We start from the raw sequence: 23,680 nt of genomic DNA on the forward strand, positions 1-23,680 counted from the left end.
CAACAAGCCAATCACAAGTAAAGAGATAGAATCAGTCATTAAAAACCTCCCATCTAAGAAGAATCCAGGGCCAGATGGCTTCACATGTGAATTCTAGAGAACATTCCAGAAAGAACTAATGCCAATCCTGTTGAAACTCTCCCAAAAGATCAAAACAGAAGGAACATTACCTAACTCCTTCTATGATTCCAACATTACCCTAGTACTAAAGCCAAACAAAGAAACGACACCACAAGAAAGGAAAATTACAGACCAATCTCTCTAATGAACCTAGATGCAAAAATCCTCAACAAAATAGTTGCTAACTGTATTGCACAACACATTAAGCAAATTATATACCATAACCAAGTGAGATTCATTCCGGGTATGCAAGGATGGTTCAACATAAGCAAATCAATCAATGTAATAAACCATATAAGCAGATTAAAGGGAAAAAATCACGATTATATCTATAGATGCAGAAAAAGAATTGGACAAAATACAGCACCCTTTCTTGATAAAAACACTCCAAAAGATCAGAATACAAGGAAATTTTTTATACATGATAAAGAGTATATATGAAAAATCCACAACCAACATCTTTTACAATGGTGAAATCCTAAAATCCTTCCCTCTAAGATCAGGAATGAGACAAGGATGCCCACTCTCACCCCTTCTATTTAACATTGTCTTAGAAGTACTTGCTCGAGCACTGAGGCAAGAACCAGATACAAAAGGCATTCAAATTGGAAAGGAAGAAGTCAAAATTTCATTATTTGCAGATGACATGATCCTATACATAGAAAACCCTTAGTAGTCTACAACAAGGCTTCCAGAACTCATAAATGAGTTTAGTGAAGTTGCAGGTTATAAGATGAATGTGCAAAAATCAGTAGTATTTCTATATACAAATAATGAGCAAGCTCAGGAGGAAATCAAGAAAAAAATACATTTATAATAGTAAATTAAAAAATCAAATACCTGGGAATAAACTTAACTAAAGATGTAAAAAACTTATACACAGAGAACTACATAAGACTGTTCAAGGAAATCAAAGAAGACCTAAATAAATGAAAGAATATTCCCTGTTCATGGATAGGAAGACTAAATATTATCAAGATGTCTATCCTACCAAAACTGATCTACACATTCAATGCAATCCCAATAAAAATCAACACAGCATTCTTTAAGGAATTAGAAAAACTCACTATGAAATTTATTTGGAAAGGAAAGAGGCCCTGAATAGCTAAAGATATATTGAAAAAGAAAAATGAGTCATGTCCCTGCAGCCCTGCCACCGACCACCCTCTGGCAGCAGCTCCGGCGCCTCCTTGGGCCAGCAGTCCTCCAGCAGAGGGAGCGAGGTGGGCAGCGGTGGTGGCAGCATTGTGGGCTGCAGGACCTCCTCGGGGGGTGGCCCTGGCACCCAAGTGCTAGGAGAACATTTCCGCTGCTGCATCAAGGCCACAAGTCTTATAATTCAGCAAGATTTGGAATTCCTGGAGAATTGCCTTCCTGAAAAGCTCAAAGAAATCTCTTTAAATTCTGTTTCTTAGTTTTCCATTTTGTTGTGTTTCAGTGGAACATCAAGAAACCATGAACAACTTCAGTAATGAGGAGTTTGACTGCCATTTCCTTGATGAAGGTTTTACTGCCAAGGACATTCTGGACCAAAAAATTAATGAAGTTTCTTCTGATGATGATAAAGATGCCTTCTATGTTGTGGACCTTGGAGACATTCTAAAGAAACATCTGAGATGGTTAAAACTTCTTCCTCGTGTCACCCCCTTCTTTGCAGTCAAATGTAATGACAATAAAGCCACAGTGAAGACCCTGGCTTCCATAGGGACAGGATTTGATTGTGCTAGCAAGACTGAAATCCAGTTGGTACAGAGTCTTGGGGTGCCGCCACAGAGGATAATCTATGCAAACCCTTGTAAACAAGTGTCTCAAATTAAGTATGCCGCCAATAATGGAGTTGAGATGATGACTTTTGACAGCGAGGTTGAGTTGATGAAAGTGGCCAGGGCACATCCAAAGGCAAAAGTTGGTTTTGTGGATTGCCACCAATGACTCCAAAGCAGTCTGCCACTCAGTGTTAAATTTGGAGCCACACACAAAATCAGCAGGCTTCTTTTGGAATGGGCTAAAGAGCTTGATATTGATATCATTGATGTCAGCTTCCATGTGGGAAGTGGCTATACTGATCCTGAAACTTTTGTGCAGGCCATCTCTGATGCCTGCTGTGTCTTTGACATGGGAGCTGAGGTTGGTTTCCGCATGTATCTGCTTGATATTGATGATGGCTCTCCCAGAACTGATGATGTGAAGCTTACATTTGGAGAGATAACCAGTGTCATTAATCCAGCATTAGACAAGTATTTCCCATTAGATTCTGGAGTGAGAATCATAGCTGAAGCAGGCCGATATTATGTTGCTTCAGCTTTCACACTTGCAGTGAATATCATTGCCAAAAAAAATTGTATTTAAGGAACACAGGCTCTGATGATGAAGATGAATCGAGTGAACAAACCTTTATGTATTATGTGAATGACAGAGTATATGGATCATTTAATTGTGTCCTTTATGGTCATGAGCATGTAAAGCCTCTTCTGCAGAAGAGATGCAAACCAGATGAGAAATATTACTCATCTAGCATATGGGGACCCACGTGTGATGGCCTTGATCGGATCGTTGAGTGCTGTGGCCTGCCGGAAATGCACGTGGGTGACTGGATGCTGTTTGAGAACATGGGGGCTTACACTGTGGCTACTGCTTCCACTTTCAATGGGTTCCAAAGGCCAACCATCTACTATGTGATGTCAGGGCCTGCATGGCAAGTCATGCAACAAATCGAGATCGGGGGTTTCCACCCAAAGTAGAGGAGCAAGACGCCAGTGCTCTGTCTTTTTCCTGTGCTTGGGAAAGTGGGATGAAGCGCCACCCGGCCACTTGTGCTCCAGCTAGTATTAATGTGTAAATAGCATTTTTGTAGCTGTTAACTGTGAGTTTAGCTTGAATGGAGGATCATTTAACTTAATTACTGCTAGTTTTGAAATGTCCTTCTAAGAGTAGGATTGGCAAAGACACAGCAATAAGGAAGACTAGGAGATGCGGTTACACTTATCTGTGTTCCTATGGAAAGTAGTTGATTATTTTGCTTTATATGGATTTTTTAAAAAGATGTATTTATTTATTTAATCCCCCCTCCCCCGGTTGTCTGTTCTCTGTGTCTATTTGCTGCGTCTTGTTTCTTTGTCCGCTTCTGTTGTTGTCAGCAGCACGAGAAGTGTGGGCAGCACCATTCCTGGTCAGGCTGCACTTTCTTTTGGGCTGGGCAGCTCTCCTTATAGGGCGCACGCCTTGTGCGTAGGGCTCCCCTATGTGGGGGACACGCCTGTGTGGCACCGCACTCCTTGCGTGCATCAGCACTGCACATGAGCCAGCTCCACATGGGTCAAGGAGGCCCGGGGTTTGAACCGCAGACCTCCCATGTGATAGACAGATGCCCTAACCACTGCGCCAAGTCCATTTCCCTGTATGGATTTTTATTCACTTTCAAACCTACTTCTAAGGGATGCCTCTGACCTGCTGAGCAAGCATTTGTAGCTTTTATAACATCAGAATGGGCCAAAAGCTTTATGTTGTGACCTGATTTAAAAATAAAAGTATCTTGAAATTAAAAAAAAAGAAAAACGAAATTGGAGGAATCACACTACCTGACTTCAAAACATACTACAAAGCTACAGTAGAGAAAAAAGCATGGTATTGGCACAAGGAGAGACACACAGACCAATGGAACTGAATTGAGAGCTGATAGAGATCCTCATATATATAGTCATATAATATTCAGTAAAGCCACCAAACCCTCTCAACTGGGAAATAATGGCCTATTCAAAAAATGGTGCCTGGAGAACTGGATATCCATATGTAAAAGAATGAAAGAGATTACCTTCTCACACCTTATACAAACATCAACTCAAGATGGATCAAAGACCTAAATATAAGAGGCAAGACCATAAAGACTTTGGAAAGCAGTGTAGGGAAGCATATACAAGATGTTGTAATAGGAAATGGCTTCATGAACTTCACACCAAAAGCATGAGGAAAAAAAGAACAAGTAGATAAATGGGACCTCCTCAAAATTAAAGCCTTCTGCACCTCAAAGGAGTTTGTCAAGAAAGTGAAAAGAGAGCCTACACAATAGGAGAAAATATTTGGTAACCATATATCTGATAGGAGACTTATAACCTGCATATATAAAGAACTCCTATATCTTGAAAATAAAAAGATAAACAACCCATTTAAAAAATGGGGAAAAGATTTAAACAGACACTTCTCCAAAGAAGAAATACAAATGGCTAGAAAGCACATGAAAAAAATGCTCCAAATCTCTAGCTATCAGGGAAATGCAAATCAAAACTACAATGAGATACCATCTTACACCCATAAGATTGGCAGCTATGAAAAAAACAAAAGACTACAAATGCCGGAGAGGATGTGGAGGAATGGGAACACTCATCCACTGTTGGTGGTAATGCAGAAGGATCCAACCATTCTGGAGGACAGTTTGGCAGTTTCTTAAAAAACTAGCCATAGATTTGCCATATGACCTAGCAATTCCACTGCTGGGGATATACCCAATAGAATTGAAAACAAGGACACAAACTGATATATGCACACCAATTTTCATAGCAGCATTCTTCACTATTGCCAAAAGTTGGAATCAACCCAAATGCCCATCAACAGATGAATGGATAAATAAAATGTGGCATACACATACAATGGAATACGACTAGGCTTTAAAAACAAATACACTGCAAAAACACGTGATAACATTGATGAATCTTGAGAACCTTATTTTGAGTGAAGCAGCCCACGCATTGAAGGACAAATACTACATGATCTCAATGTTATGAAATAAGTAAACCAAGCTGCCTCAGAGAGCTAGAGCCTGGGTGATAGGCTTACAGGAATTTGGGGGGTAGAGGAAGGTTGCGAGCTGACACCTACATGGGTGAAATCTATGATAACTATGAGGTAAGTATTTGTACAAGGAGGGATAAAATGGGGGCATAGGGTTACCTTTGGGTGGGGCTTTGTTGTCTTGTGGGGGGTTAGGGATAGGAGGATGGGTAGTATTGCCCAAGAAATTGGGGGGAGGGTGGGTAAACATACAAACATAGGAGATTGTCAGGTATTTGGTTGAGAGTATAATGCTGAGAAAACCTTTTCAAAAATATAATAAGGAAAGTTACCTGTTCAAGATGCTTAAAGGGGATAATCTGATGCAGGACAGGCTCCTAGGGAATATGTGAATGTTCATTTTGCCATAGTGGGTTATATCACTGGCTAGAGACCCATATAATGAGAGTGAAGGTATACCACATCCTGGGGAGGACTGAGGCCATCAAATAGAGGGAACTGTATCTCTCAAGAGAAATGGTGGTTCCCAGGGCATTAGGGCAGTTTAGCATGTCAAGCCCTCAATACTATTGCAAGTATCTCTGAATGTGGCCCTTCAAGCAATGAAGATTGACTGTCAGTGTGGGCCCTAAGCAGAGGGGGAAGAGATATTGAATAGATGGAACCAATGTAACTGTGTGGGCAATAGAATTGTTTCACAAGATTATGCAAGGATGGATATAAGACATGTAAAATTACACCAAAAATATATAGGGGCTGAGAGGCTAAAATGTAAACCATAATGTAAAACATGAGATAACTAAAAATTTAGAAAATTGAATCATCTAAAATATAAACCACTGTGAAAACACAGATGTTACCTTGTTTGAAAGCTATTGTCTCAATATCTGTACATCAGTTTCAGTAAATATAGTATGAATATGTAAAAAGATGATTGCTGTGGAAGGGAAAAGGTTTTATGTTGGCTATGTGAGAGTACTGTATATTGTATATATGAATTACTGTGATCTAAAACTCTTGTGAAGATAAGCTTAATAATTAGAAAAAAAGAAAAGAAAAAGATAGGACATAAACACTGAGGAAATGATGGAAGTAGTTGCCTTGACAATTTGCATACAGGGCAACACTTATTGCAGGGATGGAAGGCAAAACATCAAAAACAAAGCTTTTGCATTTTTAAATTTTTTGATACCCCAATTTATTTTTACCTTAATTTTTCCAAATTAATATGTATTCTATATCCTTTAAACTCATTGCTATATTCCATTTTACTATTAAGGCAACCTGGCAATATATTGGGCTTCACTTTTCAGGAAGTTTTGGATCACAGAGAAGTTCAACAATGGCAGCAGAGAAATACTGGTGTGGGACGTTATTGACAGGGGAACATGGTTGGCAGGGAGTTCTACAGGGCATATATCCAGGGTACAGAAATATGTTTGGATATTTTCATAGTGGATATGATTAAAAAGAACAACTGAGGGAGTGCTGAGTTCCTAGCCAGGGGAGCTCTATCACAATCCCTAAAGGAACAGCAACAATCCCCCAAGTGCAATGGCAAAAAACAAAAAAGAATGGAGCTCCAACAATGAGCCCTTGATACTAATGACTATGCTTGTGAGCCTGTGCACCTGAAATAAGAACAAGGCCTAGAGCTGCAGGGTGCCTAAGAGTTATCTCCTGAGAGCCTCTGTGTTGTTCAAATGTGGTCAGTCTTGAAGCCAAAATCAGCATGTAAATGCGTTGCCTTACCCCCAGCATGGGACATGACTCCCGGGGATGAGCCTCCCTGGTGCCAAGGGATTACTACCAAGTACCAGCTGATGATATAACTAGAAAATCACCTTGAATAAAAGGATCAACTCGGACCAGCAGAATATCTCAGTCTACATATAATACCAGGAGTTAAAAATGCTTTTTGACCTGAATCAAGGGGGAAATGGAAAGGACAAATGAGTTTATATGGCTATGAGTCTCCAAAAAAGAGCTGGGAGGTTATCAGAGGGTTTGCCTTTATGCACACCTCAGCAGAGTCTGAGAGACAAAGTATCCCAGAGACAAAGTAGATACAACACCGGGTATTGGTTCTTCTGAGGGCTACAGAGACCCACAGGTTCTATGGTCATGGCAGATGGAGTTCAGTGCCATGTCAGTTGGCCCTTCTTTGGAGTTTGTGTTTCTATGTGATGGAGCTGGACTCAGATGTGATCTTTTTTCACAAGCCTTTCCTGTTACTTTTACCAGAACTGTAGTTGATGCTGGAGTTTAATATATACCAAGGGGATCTGAATCTCTGGACTGAGTGTATGATAGCCAGGCCCTGAGCCTCAACAGACTTCAACTCCTACACTCTGGTTTATTGGACTTACCCCACTCAGCTAACATGGAGTTGAAGAAGGTCAACCACCACACCATGGAGCCAAGAGTGCCTACATCTGAAAGCAGGAGAATTGCATCCAGCATCCATGTGGAATCTAAGCCCCCTCTGGATACAGATGTGGAGTGGGCACAACCATTCCAAGGTCTACAGGATGCAGGAATAGAATATGGATTAGAGTGGACTTACTGATATTCTATTCATGAACTATTGTGATTAGTAACCTAAGAAAATGTGGCATTGGTGTGGAGAAAGTGGCCATGGTGGCTCCTGGGTGTGGGGAATGGGAGGAAGAGATGAGATGTGTAGGCATTTTCAGGACTTGGAGTTGTCCTGGGTGATGCTGTATGGACAGTTACCAGACATTGTATGTCCTCCCATGGCCTACTGAATGGGAAGTGGTTGAGTGTGGGCTATGATGGGGACCTTTGACCATGAGGTGCAGCAGTGCTCAGAGATGTATTCACCAAATGCAATGAATGTTTCATGATGATGGAGGAGATTGTTGCTATGGGGGGATGGAGTGTCCTGAGGGGGTGGGGGGTATATGGGGACCTCATTTTTTTTTATGTAATATTTTAAAAAATAAAGACAAAAAAATAAACCATTGCTGTATGATAAAAAAAAAAGATAGTTGTTTCCAACCTCACTCCTCAAACAACCTTCATATGCTGTTTATTGCAACGATCTTGAGAAGGGGATCCGGAGGCCATGCAATTCTTATCAGGTTTTCTGGTTATATCATGACCAACTCCATCAGATGCTAATAATCCTCAAGGAGGTGCTGAGTTCCATCATGAACCAATAACTTTTAAACTATGGGAAATTTTAAAACAGGTAAAAATACTAAATAAAGTCCTTATTAGTGAAACCAGGCTTGTAAGAAAACTCTCTGTTAAAGTGTTACTAAGATAAGAAAATTATTCTGGCAGCAACTCTGTAAACCCCTGCTGTCTACATAATAATGTAGTTGTGGGATAGTGGGTGTTAATAAAATTAAACTCTTGGAAAAGGAGATAAACATAGCAACATTAGTGTTCTGTTTTATTTCCATGCTAATTCTGATTGGGCCTATTTAACCAAAATAATAAAACTAGTACAAAATTTTTATCAAGGTGTTAAAAGGAATTTTTGGTTTTAAATCAATAGTTTACTCCTGAACTTCAAGTCTCAGTATAGTCTTACAGAGTAGTAATCCAAGAAATGTGTGTTCTAAACTGCTAAATAAGAGCTTAACTACATTTTTTTAACCCCCCCTTTTTTTTAAAGATTTATTTTTATTTAATTCCCCTCCCCTCCCCTGGTTGTCTGTTTTCTGTGTCTTTTTGCTGTGTCTTGTTTCTTTGTCCACTTCTGTTGTTGTTAGCGGCACGGGAAGTGTGGGCGGTGCCATTCCTGGGCAGGCTGCTCCCTCCTTCACGCTGGGCGGCTCTCCTTATGGGTGCACTCCTTGCACGTGGGGCTCCCCTACATGGGGGACACCCCGTGTAGCAAGGCACTCCTTGCGTGCATCAGCACTGTGCTTGGGCCAGCTCCACACGGGTCAAGGAGGCCCGGGGCTTGAACCGCGGACCTCCCATGTGGTAGACGGATGCCCTAACCACTGGGCCAAAGTCCGTTTCCCGTGCTTAACTACATTTATGCCGCTCAAGTTATCTTTTTTTATAAAGATTTATTTATTTATTTATTTATTTATTTATTTATTTATTTAATTCCCCTCCCCTGGTTGTCTGGTTGTCTGTTGTGTCTTTTTGCTGCGTCTTGTTTCTTTGTCTGCTTCTGTTGTCGTCAGCAGCACAGGAAGTGTGGGTGGTGCCATTCTTTGGCAGGATGCTCCTTTGCGCTGGGTGGCTCTCCTTACGGGGAGCACTCCTTGCATGTGGGGCCCCCCTATGTGGGGGACACCCCTGTGTGGCACCGCACTCCTTGCGTGCATCACACTGCACATGGGCCAGCTCCACACGGGTCAAGGAGGTCTGGGGCTTGAACCGCGGGCCTCCCATGTGGTATATGGATGCCCTAACCACTGGGCCAAAGTCCATTTTCCGCTCAAGTTATCTTAACTGATTGCTGATAACTAATAAAATTGTTTCCAAGCACAAGCTTGCATGTTACAGGGAACATGGATTCCAGAAAAAAACTTAAAAACAGTAAAATCTAAGATGTGCTATGATGGAGAACTTAAAAACAGCTATATCAAAAAAGTAAGAAAGTAAGAATTATGAGTCAATTGTAAACTGTACGTTCCTATTAATGTGTTGTAATTGTTTTGTGTTTGTTCAATGTCAGTTTATATTTTGATACCTCTGGATGGTGATATAAATTAATAAATAAAAATTTCTAAGAGTTCTATCAAATGGCCAAATATTAAATAAGTGCTTATATTAATACTTAAGTTTAAATGTTAATGGGGAGTGGAGGAAAGAGCAAGATGGCGGCTGAGTGAACTTCCCAGTTACTAGTTCCTGCCAAGAATCAGCTGGGCAGCGTTGGAGACTCTGGGACCGGGCTGTTTCGGCATTTTTGCTGGTCCGGAGGTGTCTGGACATCAATTTGGAGGGAAGGTAACAGAGAGGATCTGTCTGTGAAATATATATGGACATTCCAGCTACGTGTGGAGGACTCCCTCCTTGGGTAGGCGGAGCCGAGGCGTCTGGCACTGCGGCGGCAGGGGGAGCCGGGCCGAGCGCCGAGCGGCAGCGGCTGGGGCGGGGGGCTGAGCTGGGCTGAGCGGCGAGCGGCAGCGGCCAGGGGGGCGGGGCTGAGCCGGGCCGAGTCCGGCGGCGGGGTTTCTGTTCTTTGTGTGTGTGTGTGTTTTTTATTCCTCTCTTTCTTGTCCCTGATCTTCTTCTTATTCTATTATATCTTAACAATACAATAGGTCCTGCAGGAAACACCTCACATTTGATGGGTTTCCTCATCCTCCACTGCCTCATTTCTCTGTGAATAGATTTAGGCTATCTGCACTATCCCCTTTCCCCTACAACTTGATATCCTTCACCATCGGCTATCTCTCCTATATTCCACCTCCCTTTCTTTGACCCACAAAGTGTCTAACTCTTAATTTCTAATACCTTTGTTTACTTTTCCATCTGGTATCTGCCCTTGAAACTATTACCTCTCTTTTCTCTTTCCCTCTCTTACAAAAAAATAGCTTCTTAGTACATACCACATTCCTCCCATATTCAGTCGTCTACCTCATTATAGGTACTTTCCTACTACTATAACTCTACACAATTTACACGATCTAACCTCCATTCGCCCAGAACTCATATTGTTGCTTTGTTAACTTATATCACCAATACTACTTTACACTTTCTCCTTCCTTACACAATTGCCTTTCCCAAGCACTAATACTTTCCTTTAAAGTGAACTTAACCAGCAATAAGAAATTGGAATAAGAAGAACAAAGGGACAAAGAGAAGATATAACACTTAAGCAAAAACAACAGCTAATTAATCTCCAAGACTAGACAAAGAAGCTAAGGAACTGATTAAACCCATCAAGAAGAAATGATGACAAGACAGCAGCAAAAATCTACAAACCAAACCAGTAATCAGAAAGACATGGCTAAATCCAATCAACAAACTAAAAATCAGGAAGGGGAGCAGATCTTCGCACAAGCAATGAAAGATCTCAGAACATTTATCACTGACAAATTTGATGAAGTAATGAAAGAGGTTAACAACATGAAGACAACACTTGGAGGGGAAATTGCAGACATGAGCAAAAAAATAACAGATATGATGGAAATGAACACCACAATTCAAGAAATCAAAAATACACTTGCAGCAAATATCAGCAGACTAGAAGAGGCAGAGCAGAGAATTAGTGATGTGGAAGACAGTGCATTGGAAATCAAACATAGTAGAAGTGGTCAATAAAAAGGTAGAAAAAATCCAGATAGGACTTAGGGAACTGAATGATAATGCAAAATGCTCAAACATACATATTATAGGCATTCCAGAAGGAGAAGAGAAGGGAAAGGGGTCATAAGGAGTGTTGCAGGAAATAATGACTGAAAACTTCCCAAATCTACTGAAAGAGACAGATGTACATATCCAAGAAGCACAGCGCACTCCACTGGTCATAAACCTCAACAGGCCCACCCCAAGACATATACTTGTCAAATTATCCAGTGCTCAAGACAAAGAGAAAATCCTAAAAGCAGCAAGAGAAAAGAAAACCATCACATACAAGGGAAGCTCAATTAGATTAAGTGCTGATTTCTCATCTGAAACCATGGAGGCAAGAAGGCAGTGGTATGATATAGTCAAGGTACTAAAGGAAAAAAATTTCCAACCAAGAATACTCTATCCAGCTAAACTAGCATTCAAACATGATGGAGAATTCAAAATATTCACAGATAAACAGAAACTTAAAGAGTACATCAACAAGAAACCTCCCCTTCAAGAAATTCTAAAGGGAGTTCTGCAGGAAGAAAGGAAAAAACAGGACAGTCAGAGATGGAGGAGAGTGTAAGAGCAACAAAAAAAACAAAAATAGAAGGGGAAAATAAAATACTACAAAAAATATATAACAAACACAAATCCAACCAAAATATGGCTACCACAAATAATTCTCTGAACGTAATAACACTGAATGTCAACGGACTAAACTCACCTATCAAAAGATTCTGACTGGGACACTGGATAAGGAAATATGACCCATCTATATGCTGTCTACAAGAGACACATCTTAGACCCAGAGACTCATGGAGGTTGAAAGTGAATGGCTGGAAAACCATTATACAAGCAAACAACAACCAAAAAAGGGCAGGAATAGCTATATTAATATCAGACAAAATAGACTTTAAATGCGAAACAATTGTGAGAGACAAAGAAGGTTACTACATTTTAGTGAAAGGGACAATCTGTCAAGAAGATCGAAGGATCATAATTATTTATGCTCCTAACAAGTTTGCCTCTAAATACGTGAGAAAAACACTGGAAAAACTAAGTGAAAAAATAGATGCATCTACAATTATAGTGGGGGATTTTAATACACCACTATCAAATCTGGACAGAACATCTCAAAAGAGAATCACTAAAGAAACAAAACATTTGAACAGTATACTAGAAAAACTGGATTTAATAGATATATATAGATCATTACACCCAAACACAGCAGGATATACATTTTTCTCAAGTGCACATGGAACATTCTCCAAGATACATCATATGCTAGGCCACAAAGAAAGGCTTAATGAATTCAGAAAGATCGAATTCATACAAAACAATATCTCTGATCACAGTGGAGTGAAGCTGGAAATTTGCAAGGGATGGAGGCCCACACTTCACACCACGATTTGGAAATTAAACAGCACACTCTTAGAAAAACAGTGGGTCAAAGAGGAAATCTCAAAAGAAATTAATGACTACCTTGAAACAAATGATAATGATAACACAACATACCAAAATTTATGGGATGCAGCAAAAGCAGTACTGAGAGGGAAATTTATAGCCATAAATTCACATATCAAAAAAGAAGAAAGGGCAAAAATTGAAGAACTAACTGCACTTTTGATAGAATTAGAAAAACAACAACAAAGTAACCCAACAGGAAGCAGAAGGAAGGACATAACAAAGATAAGAGGAGAACTAAATGAAATAGAAAATAAGAAAGCACTTGAAAAAATAAACAAGAACAAGAGCAGGTTTTTTGAGACGATCAACAAAATTGACAAACATTTAGCGAGACTAACAAAGAAAAAAAGAGAAAAGATGCAAATACACAAAATAAGAAATGAGAAAGGTGATACCACCACTGATCCCACAGAAATAAAGACTATCATAAGAGGATACTTTGATAAACTATATTCCAACAAAAATGAGAATTTAGAGGAAATGGACAAATTCCTAGAAACACATAAGCAGCCCACATTGATGAAAGAAGAAATTGATGATCTTAACAAACCAATCATAAGCAAAGAGATAGAATCAGTCATTAAAAATCTCCCAACTAAGAAGAGCCCAGGGCCAGACTGCTTCACAGGTGAATTCTACAAAACATTCTGGAAAGAACGAACACCAATCCTGTTGAAACTATTCCAAAAAATTGAAACAGAAGGAACATTGCCACCTTCTATGAGGCCAACATTATCCTAGTACCAAAGCCAAACAAAGACACCACAAGAAAGGAAAATTACAGACCAATTTCTCTAATGAACCTAGACGCAAAAATACTTAACAAAATACTTGCTAATCATATTCAACAACACATTAAATGAATTATACACCATGACCAAGTGGGATTTATTCCAGGTATGCAAGGATGGTTTAACATAAGAAAATCAATCAATGTGATACACCATATAAACAGATTGAAGAAAAAAAATCACATGATTATATCTATAGATGCAGAAAAGTCATTTGACAAAATACAGCACCCCTTCTTGATAAAAAGACCCCAAAAGATCGGAATACAAGGAAACTTTTTCAACATGATAAAGAGTATATATGAAAAACCTACAGCCAACATTGTTTACAATGGCGAAATCCTGAAATCCTTCCCTCTAAACTCAGGAACAAGACAAGGATGCCCATTGTCTCCGCTCCTATTTAACATTGTCTTGGAAGTACTTGCCCGAGCATTGAGGCAAGAACCAGATATAAAAGGCATTCAAATTGGAAGGAAAGAAGTCAAAATTTCATTATTTGCAGAAAACCCTGAGAGATCTACAACAAAGCTTCTAGAACTCATAAATGAGTTCAGCAAAGTCGCAGGTTATAAGATCAATGCGAAAAAATCAGTAGCATTTTTGTACACCAATAATGAGCAAGATCAGGAGGAAATCAAGAAACGAATACCATTCACAATAGTAAATTAAAAAATCAAATACTTAGGAATAAATTTAACTAAGGTAAAAAACTTATACACTGAGAACTATACAAGACTGTTCAAGGAAATCAAAGAAGACCTAAATAAATGGAAGAATATTCCTTGTTCATGGATAGGAAGACTGAATATTATTAAGATGTCTATCCTACCAAAACTGATCTACACATTCAATGCAATCCCAATAAAAATAAACACAGCCTTCTTTAAGGAACTAGAAAAACTAACTATGAAATTTATTTGGAAAGGAAAGAGGCCCCGAATAGCCAAAGACATATTGAAAAAGAAAAACGAAATAGGAGGAATCACACTTCCTGACTTCAAAACATACTACAAAGCTACAGTAGTGAAAACAGCATGGTGTTGGCATAAGGAGAGACACACAGACCAATGGAATCGAATTGAAAGTTCAGATGTAGAACCTCATGTATATAGCCATATAATATTCAATAAAGCCACCAAACCCACTCAACTGGGAGAGAATGGCCTATTCAACAAATGGTGCCTAGAGAACTGGATAGCCATATGTAGAAGAATGAAAGAGGATTACCATCTCACACCTTATACAAAGATCAACTCAAGATGGATCAAAGACCTAAATATAAGAGCCAAGACCATAAAGATCTTGGAAAGCAGTGTAGGGAAACATCTACAGGACCTTGTAATAGGAAATGGCTTCATGAATATCACACCAAAAGCATGAGCAGCAAAAGAACAAATAGATAAATGGGACTTCCTCAAAATTAAAGCCTTCTGCACCTCAACAGAGTTTGTCAAGAAAGTAAAAAGGGAACCCACACAATGGGAGAAAATATTTGGCAACCATATATCTGATAAGAGGCTTATAACTTGCATATATAAAGAACTCATAAATCTTGAAAACAAAAAGATAAACAACCCATTTAAAAAATGGGAAAAAGACTTAAACAGACAATTCTCCAAAGAAGAAATACAAATGGCTAAAAAGCACATGAAAAAAATGCTCCAAATCTCTAGCTATCAGGGAAATGCAAATCAAAACTACAATGAGATACCATCTTACTCCCATAAGATTGGCAGCTATGAAAAAAACAGAAGAATACAAATGCTGGAGAGAATGTGAAGAAAGGGGAACACTCATCCACTGCTGGTGGGAATGCAGAAGGATCCAACCATTCTGGAGGACAGTTTGGCTGTTTCTCAAAAAACTAACCATAGATTTGCCATCTGACCCAGCAATACCACTGCAGGGTATATACCCATCAGAACTGAAAACAAGGACACAAACAGATATATGTACACCGATGTTCATAGCAGCATTGTTTACTATTGCTAAAAGTTGGAATCAATCCAAATGTCCATCAACAGATGAGTGGATCAATAAAATGTGGTATATACACACAATTGAACACTACTCGGCAGTAAGAACAAATACACTACAATCACACGTGATAACATGGATGAACCTTGAGAATCTTATGTTGAGTGAAGCAACCCAGGCATTGAAGGACAAATACTACATGACCTCAATGATATGAAATAAGCAAACTGCCTCAGAGAGCTAGACACCAGAAAAGAGGCTTACAGGAAATCGGGGGGTGGAGGAAGGATGTGAGTTAAAGTCTCTAGGGGTGGAATCTATGATGAGCTGGTGGTAAGTATGAGCACAAAGAAGGCACAAAATGGGGGCAAGGGGTTACCTTCGGGTGGAGCTTTGTGGGTTTGAGGGGGGCTGGGGAAGGGCAGAGGGGTAATATTGTCCAAAAATTGGGGGGAGGGAGGGGCAACATATGAACATGGGAGAGTGTCAGGTGTTCGTTGAGAACAAAATGTTGAGAAAATCGTATCAAAGTATAAGTAGGAGGGTTACCTGTTTAGGATGCTCAGGGGGTATGGTCTGATGTGGGACGGACTCTGGGGGAATAGCTGAAGGCTCATTTTGCCAGGGTGGGCTGTACCATTGGGAAGAGACCCAAGAAGTGAGATTTGGGGTGGATCCACATCCTGGGGAGGACTAATGCCATCAAATAGAGAGAACTGTATCTCTAGTGAGAAAGGATGGCTCCCAGGGCATTAGGGCAGTTGAGAAAGTCAGGCCCTGAATAATGCTGCAAGTATCTCTGGACATAGCTTCTCAGGAAAGGGAGATTGGCTGGCATTGTGGGCCCCAAGCGGAGGGGAAAATGGATGTGGAATGGATGGAACCAAGGTAAATATGGGGGCAAGAGAGGAGTTTTGTGAGAGTACACGAAGATGGATATAAAATATGTAATATTACTCCAAAAACATATAGGGGATGACAGACTAATAATGTAAACCATAAGGCAAAACATAGGATAACTAAAAAATTTAGAAAACTGTACAACCTAAAGTATGGACCACATAGTAAGCACAGATGTCATCTTGTTTGAAAGCTATTGTCTCAGAATCTGTACATCAGTTTCAGGAAATATGATATGAACAAGTTAAGAGATTATCGCTGTGGAAGGGAAAAGTTTTTATGGTGAATCTGGGGAAGTACTGTATATTGTATATATGAATTTCGGTGATCTAAGACTCTTGTGAAGCTGACATTATGTTGGGATTGACTTACTGAAAGTTTTGGATCACAGAGTGGTTCAACAATAGCAGTGGAGGAATACTGATATAGGATGTTATTGACAGGATATATATGGTTGACAGGGAGTTATACAGGGCATATGCCCAGGGTATATAGTAATGTCTAGATATACTCATAGTGGAAACAATTAAAAACAATAGCTGGGGGGGGGTACTGGGCCCCTGGCTGGGGGGTCACTGCCGTGGACCCTGGGGAAGCAGCGGCAGTCCCCCAGGTGCAACGGCAAGAACCAGGAAGGAAGGAGGGCCCAACAGTGGGCTCCTGATACTTATGGCTATGCTTTTGAGCCTATTATCCTGCAATAAGAATAAGGCCTAGAGTAGCACTGTGCCTGGGAGTTTCCTCCTGACAGCCTTCATGTTACTCAAATGTGGCCACTCTCACAGCCAAACTCAGCATGTAGATGCAGCGCATTCCCCCCAGCGTGGGACATGACACCCGGGGATGAGCCTCCCTGGGACTGAGGGATCACTACCACATATCAGCTCAAGATGCAACTAGAAAAGGACCTTGAATTAAAGGTTCAACACGGATCAGCAGAATATCCCTGTCTACATATAATAACATGACTTCAAAATGCTGTTTGACCTAATGTAAGGGGGAAATGGAAAGGAGAAATGAGATTATAAGGCTATGAGTCTTTAAAAAAGAGTCTGGAGGTTGTCAGAAGGAATGCCCTTATGCACAACTGAGCAGAGTCTGAGAGACAGATAAAGTAGCTACAACCCCAGGTATTGGCTCTTTTGAGGAATAAAGAGACCCACGGGTTCTATGGTCATGGCAGATGGGGTTCACTGCCATGGCAGATGGCCCTTCTTTGGAGCCAGTGTTTCTGCGTGATGGAATTGGACTCAGAGGGGATCTCTTTTCAGAAGACTTCCATGCTACTTTAATGGAATTGTAGTTGGTGCTGGGGTTTTAGATATATTTAGGGGATTTGAATCTCTGGACTGATAATATGACACCCAGGCCCAGAGCCTCAACAGACTTCAGCTCCTACACTTTGATTTATTGGACTTACCCCACTCAGCTAACATGGAGTTGAAGAAGGTCAACCACCACACCATGGAGCCTAGAGTGTCTACAACTGAAAGCAGGAGGGGTGCATCCAGTATCCATGTGGAATCTAAGCCCCCACTTGCCATAGATGTGCAATGGACACAACCAATCCAATGTCCACAGAGAAAATGTGGAATGGGTGTGGGAAGGGTAGCCATGGTGGCTGCTGGGTTTGGGGAATGGGAGGAAGAGATGAGATGTGGAGGCATTTTCGGGACGAGGAGATGTCCTGGGTGGTGCTTCACGGACAATTACGGGACATTGTAGATCCACCCAGGGCCCACTGAATGGAACGTGGGAGAATGTGGGCTATGATGTGGACCATTGACTAGGGGTGCAGTGATGCTCAGAGATGTACTTACCAGGTGCAATGGATGTGTCACAATGATGGGAGAGAGTGTTGCTGTGGGGGGAGTGGGGGGTGGGGGTGGTGGAGTTGAATGGGACCTCATATTTTTTTAATGTAATTTTTAAAAATAAATAAATAATTTAAAAAAATGTTAATGGGATCTCTGCAATGATAAAAAAATGTAAGTCTTAATTAATGAAATTACTATGTCTCTTCATAAAAAAATGGTTCTTGCCTAAGTTGAAATGAATAGTTTATTTTTATTCACAAAATAAAGGATGTAAAACTTGAATAAATATTTTGAAAAGTAAAAGTTTGTAGAAGTGCTAACTAAAAGTTGATACATTTGTTCAAAAAGTGTATTTTGTCCTAAAATAAGACTGCTGGTCTTCACAAAATCAGAAAGAACATATGCAGAACAGAACTTGAATGCATGTGGTAAGTTATAAAGTGTATTGTAGTAAGTTTGGGTAAGGGAATGTGTCCTGTGAAGGTAAAATTTGTCTTAAAATAATATAATTATATTCTATATGGTTACAAATAATTACAAGAAGTTTAACAAAGCATTGTTTTAATTAAGGTACTTAAATGGATAATTGCAAAAAGTCATTATTAAACAAAACCTGAATTGATAATAATAATAATAAAAGGTAATTTTATAACAAGAAAACTTGTTGGCAGCCAGCCTCCCCTTCCAACCTGCTTCTAAAAGACTATTTCTGGTATTACATGCTACTAAGTATTTAAAATGAAGAAAAGATCATTATTTTAACAAGTTTGTTTAGTGTTGATAGTAATTATATTTTGGAAAAAGGTTGCCTGAAAAGTTTCCAAAATTGTTTTGGTAACTTATGTATGTGGGATATACGGAATGTGTTTTTTTATTGTTAATGAAACAGGAGATGATTTTGTCCTAAGAAAAATGATTATTAAGAAAGAACAAAATGTGTGACAAAACCTGAATGAATACTGAAAGTGTAGAAGGTTAATGGAAAATAAATTTTTATGGTTAAAGTTAAGCAAGATTTGATGGGTCTGTCTACGAAGTTTTAAAAAGTTTAGTACCAAGTAGTATACTAATGCAAAGTTAAAATTTTCTTCTTTCTCAAAGTCTCTCAAGTCATTAGCCTGTTTTGGTAAAAGTTTATAAAAAGTTTTCATCTTGAATAATCAGTATACAAAGAAAGTCTGTTTTATCAAAATAGCTTCTTGTGCTTTAACCTCATCATTTCCACAGTGTTCAAAGAAAAAAAGGTCTCATCTCTTTTAAAGGAAATTAATTTTCAAACCTTCTTTCTCAAAATCAAATCCTGAAAAGTAGCTTTTTATTCCAAACTAATTACAAGAGATTTGTTTTTTTACCTTGAAAGAAAAATTAAATAATTGGGTTCATTTAATATGTTATAAATTGAATGGAAGGTGTTTAAAAATGTTATAAAATTAACGAGATTTTTAAACCCTGTTAACTAAATTTGTATGAGTAAAAGGTTCATATGAATGCTTAAGAGTGTATAAATTTACCAATATTTCAACATAATACTAAACAAAAGTACAATATGATTAATTCTGGCTTTAATTAATATAAAAAGGTGTGTGTCATAGAAACAACTTCTGATCATAAATTGCAGTAATACCATTCATTGTAGTATGGAGCAGTACCAAATATTGCTAGTTTGTTGCAAAAAATTAATATCCAACTATGTCACTATCACTTTGTTTTAAAATGTGCTAAGACTTTCTTTAATATTTCCTTAGGCAAGTCAAGCCAGCCTGCATTCTCCTACCTGTAGAAAAGTCAACAATAGACTTTTGCAGTGCCTCCCCAAGGCTGTGTATATAGCCCAACCATCTGCCCTGGCCTTGTGGCAAAGAATCTGGCTGTGCAGAAGAAATCTGTGGCTAAAAAAAATGCTACTGATGACATTATGTTAATAAGTAATCCTTTTTTCAAAATTAAAGAAACAGCAGAAACAATGGTATCTTATCTTGAGAGCCTGGGGTGGACAGACAGTTGGGGTGGACTGTGAGGTCCCTGCTGCTCTAATAAATTCTTCAATGTTGTTTAGTTGGGTAAAACAAAACTATAACCTCTGCTGTAATTGATAAAGTACAATGTTTTCTCATGTTAATGTAGTTTGTAATATGGTTGGAATACTGAAAATCTTTCATCCCTCACTTAGCTCAAATATTAAAACCATTGTATGTATTAATAGAGAAAAGCCCTTCATGGAAGTAGGAAAACCTCCAGCAAGCTGCTTTAAATAATAATAAAAGGAAAGTAAACTGTGGACATTAACTTAGCCTATGAATTGGATGTGGCAAGCACCAATATTGGCTTTGGTGGAGTTTGTGGCAAAAGCAAAATTCTAAACAAGTATCCCTTGGATTTTAATCATAATTCTGGAAAGAGGCCAAAAGTGCAATATAAAAAAGCAATTGTGTGCAGCATGGGAGGTCCTGCTAAAAGTGAAAGATTTAAACTAATAGGGTCTGGTCACTCTAAAGACTGCCATCCCTATCTGGGGGTGGATTGCAAATACTAAAAGCAAGACAGAATTGATGGACTGTTGTAAATCACCCTCAGATTATGAAAAAGCACCTGGGATACCTGTTAGCACTAACAGGTGGCTGTCATGTCCCTGCCTGTTCCACTAACACCCCTTTTAGGACTGTTGACACAGATGCCTTTGTAAAGATCCAGGGCCCTACCACTGAAACCTGAGAAAAGGAAAAATTGGCTCCACTGTAAAGGTGAATATCAATGAAGAAACAATAGTGATGGCCCAAAGAAGAAAAGGTATCTGGATACCTGTGAGAATGATGTGGAATTTGGCAGTCGTTTCCTGAAAGTCAGTTATTGTTTACATATGGCACAAGAATTCTTTTTTTTTAAAATTTATTTATTTATTTTTATTGACTTTGTAATAATATTACATTAAAAATATATATGTGAGGTCCCATTCAACCCCACCCCCCCACCCCACCTCTCCCCCCCCCAGCAACACTCATTCCCATCATCATGACACATCCATTGGATTTGGTAAGTACATCTTTGGGCACCTCTGCACCTCATAGTCAATGGTCCACATCATGGTCCATACTCTCCTCCATTCCATCCAGTGGGCCCTGTGAAGATTTACAATGTCCGGTGATTGCCTCTGAAGCACCATCCAGGGCAGCTCCATGTCCCAAAGATGCCTCCACCTCTCATCTCTTCCTGCCTTTCCCCATACCCATCAGCCACCATGTCCACTTTTCCCAATCCAATGCCACCTTGGCACAAGAATTCTTGAAATGGACTAGATGCTTTCTTGGACTGCTTATTATCAGCATTTTGGGGATGATTGGTATCATTACAGTTGCTGCTATTGCTGTGATAGCTTTACATGAAAGTATGAACAGAACAATATGTACATAACTAGCATAAAAATGCTAGTGATTTGTGCCATAGTCAAGAGCATATAGATTCTGGGAAGTTAAATAATTGAATTAATGATTTGAAATCAGCTGTGTTACATATTAGAAATCAATTGTATAATTTGAATTTGTTAAGGGGGTTGAGATGTGGTTGGAATGAAAGTAATTTCTGCTTAACTCTGCTTGCCTATAATACATCAGATATAGTATGGAATAAGAATCATTTATTAGGACATAAAAGTAATATCTCTCTGGAAATAATTGAATTACAAAGGAAAATATTAGAGATGTCTCATAATCAAATTCATGTAGCAGGGAGGAAGCAAGATGGTTGCTGAGTGAAACAGCCTTGCGGTCTCCCCTGGGAAGAGGCGGCTCGAAGAGGTTCTCTGAGGCCGGGCTATTTGGGGATTTTTGCAGGGCAGGAAGTGTCTGGATATCGAGTTGGTGGAAAGGTAACGGAGAGGATTGGTCTGTAAGATATAATTTGGGTTCTATTGTCCAGAGGTGAGACCTGCACACGGGTTGCATGCTCTTTGGGGGTGGGTGGAGCCACGGTACCAGCACGGCAGCTCTACTTTTTGGTGGCTCTGCGGTGCTGGGGAGTTCGTGAGTCTTGGGTGGGCTGTTGGGGGGTTGATGGGACGGAACGCCTTTGTGGATCGATTTGGGGAGACAGACGGTGTTTTGTTGTGAAGCGGGGGAATTTTTGATTGCAGACACAAATAATAGCGCTTCTGCCTTGAGCCCCGCCCCCACAAGCCCGGCTGCCAATCTGCAATGGATTTAGATTGTTGGCAATAAAGGGACATACTTGGGAAGTTGTTACAGGGTGCGGCGAGGGAGGGGGACATGTCTGGAAGCCGACTGGGGAATATTTTGCGAAGCCTGGGAATTCCGGTTTTGGAACCCATTTTTGGTGTTTCCAAATTGAGCCCAACCCATGGGCCGCGCTTCAGATCTGCATCATTAAATTGGCTGTGGTGCAGAGGCACCCTCAGGTGGCCATTTTTGGGGATCACAGGGTAGGAGCTGTCCAAAAGCTGAATTGATGATATAAACAAACCCTAGTGAATAAGTGAATTGCAGGGTTCAGTCATAATATAGAGTTTGCGGATCTGACTTCCCCCATAGGGCTGGCACCCAGCTGCGGGGATCCCTGAGGGCTGTGTTACACTGCAGGGCTCCTAGGCTTCCTGTTGACCAGATTTGAGGTTGCCGGGTCTGAATCCCCTAAACTCTGGTGGCCCACACCCCAGAGTCTCACACCGCTTGAGCCTTCAATATCTCAGACGTTCCACCCCTGAATCCATCACACCCTGAGGTCCATCTTAGGTACTTGAATGCCCTAGCCTACAATGCTTGCATTTTTTCTTTATCGCTTAATATTGTTTAGTTTTTATTTTCATTTTATCTTATTTTTTACTTTTTTAATGCCCTGATTGCTAATATTGCATTATCCCCTAGGCTTTTGTCCCAGTGTAGCCCCTAAAGTCTTTTTTTAATTCAGTTATTTAGGGTTTTTGTTTTGTTTTGTTTTGTTTGTGTTGCTGTAGTTGGTGTTACAATTGTGGTTCGTGTATATCTGTTTTTTTCTTTCCCCGACCTGTTCCCCACCCTTTGCCGACCCCTTTTCCTTTCTTCCTTTCTTCCCTTCTTTCTCTTTTTTTTCTTTTTTACTTTTTCTGTTTTCTCTCTCCCTCTTGTCTCTCATTTTCTACTTATTTTATTTTAACTCAATTATACAATAGGTGCAGCAGGGACCACCTCACATTTGATGGGTTTCCTCATCCTCCACTGCTTCATTTCTGTGTGAACTGATTTAGGCTACCTACACTATCCCCTAAACCCTACATCTTGATATCTGCCATCATCTACTGTCTCTCCTATATTCCAACTCCCAACTACATTTCTTTGATCCACAAGGTGTCTAACTCTTAATTTCTAATACCTTTGTTTTTTTTTTCTGTCTGTTATACACTCTTGAAACTATTACCTTTCTCTTCTCTTTCCCTCTCTCATGAAAACATGAGTTTTTTAGCTCATACCATATTCCTCCCACATTCAGTCATCTACCTCATAATAGGTACTCTACCTACTGCTATAACTCTACACAACTTACATGAATCTAATATCC

The 23,680-nt window shown here is 39.7% G+C and overlaps 1 pseudogene; it reads left to right on the forward strand.

Moving 5' to 3' along the window:
- Positions 1 to 1,831: 1,831 nt before the first annotated feature.
- LOC131276931 (ornithine decarboxylase pseudogene) lies at positions 1,832 to 2,959 on the forward strand (annotated as a pseudogene).
- The last annotated feature ends 20,721 nt before the right edge of the window (positions 2,960 to 23,680 follow it).

Source organism: Dasypus novemcinctus, chromosome 30, assembly GCF_030445035.2.
Source record: "Dasypus novemcinctus isolate mDasNov1 chromosome 30, mDasNov1.1.hap2, whole genome shotgun sequence".
NCBI classification, from domain to species: domain Eukaryota; kingdom Metazoa; phylum Chordata; class Mammalia; order Cingulata; family Dasypodidae; genus Dasypus; species Dasypus novemcinctus.